Source organism: Arachis ipaensis, chromosome B8 (genome assembly GCF_059453495.1).
Source record: "Arachis ipaensis isolate K30076 ecotype BB chromosome B8, ASM5945349v1, whole genome shotgun sequence".
In the NCBI taxonomy this organism is placed as follows: Eukaryota; Viridiplantae; Streptophyta; class Magnoliopsida; order Fabales; family Fabaceae; genus Arachis; species Arachis ipaensis.
Window position 1 is genome coordinate 108923722 of NC_142443.1, and position 953 is coordinate 108924674.

The 953-nt window shown below is 45.3% G+C and overlaps 1 non-coding gene across 1 annotated transcript; it reads left to right on the forward strand.

The window, feature by feature from the left end:
* Window positions 1-514: 514 nt before the first annotated feature.
* LOC148549199 (small nucleolar RNA R71) lies at window positions 515-622 on the forward strand. The gene has a single exon (XR_015898224.1). It is a non-coding gene; the product is annotated as a small nucleolar RNA R71 (small nucleolar RNA).
* Window positions 623-953: the final 331 nt, after the last annotated feature.

Consider the following 953-nt stretch of genomic DNA (forward strand, 5'->3'; position numbering starts at 1 on the left):
AATGGTCTCTCCATCCCTGGTTGGAGTTGTCTTGCCAACCTTGGTTGTAATTGCCGCCTTGTTGATTGTATCCTTGATTCGGGCAGTCATAGAAGTTATGAGTAGCTGCCACAGTATTGTCTTCTTGTTGGAGCTGCGGGCACTCATCAGTGTAATGACTATAATCAGCACAAATTCCGCATACTCTTTGAGGGACCAACTGTTGGCTTTGTTGTGGTGGGGGAGGCTGAGTTTGTTGTTGATTCAATTGCATCTGCTTCAGTAGGTTGGTCATTTCACATATAGCTTGTGTGACGGCAGTAGTCTCACTGCTAGAGGAAACCTCTGCAACTGCCTTTGAGTGGCTGTTCCTGTGCCTGTGATTCTGAGTGGACTCAGCTAAGTCGCTGATCAGTTGCCATGCTTCATCTACGGTCTTGTACTTTTTCAGAGAACCATTACTAGCACCATCTAATGTAGTTTTATCCCGAGGCTTCATGCCTTGAGTGAAGTAGCTGATCAACACCAACTTGTCAATCATATGATGGGGGCATGCATCCAGAAGATTCTTGAAGCGCTTCCAGTACTCATAAAGAGTCTCTGGTTCACCTTGAATAATGCAAGAGATCTCCTTCCTTAGTCTATCTGTAACTTCAATTGGAAAGTATTTTTCCAGGAATTCTCTCCTGAGCGTATCCCAGTTATTGAAGGTCACTTTAGGTTGAGTGTAGTACCACTCCCTCGCCTTTCCCTCAAGAGAAAACGGGAAGGCGGTCAGCAAAATAGAAGTTTCATCTGCAGCATGACGCCTAACAGTAGAACAGGCTGTCTGAAAATCCCTTAGGTGCTTGATAGGCTCCTGAGCAGGTAAGCCATGAAACTTGGGCATCAAGTTGATTAATGCAGTCTTCAGTTCAAAATCTGCAGCCAGATTTGGATGACGCACTTGATACGGTTGCAGAGTAAAGTCTGGG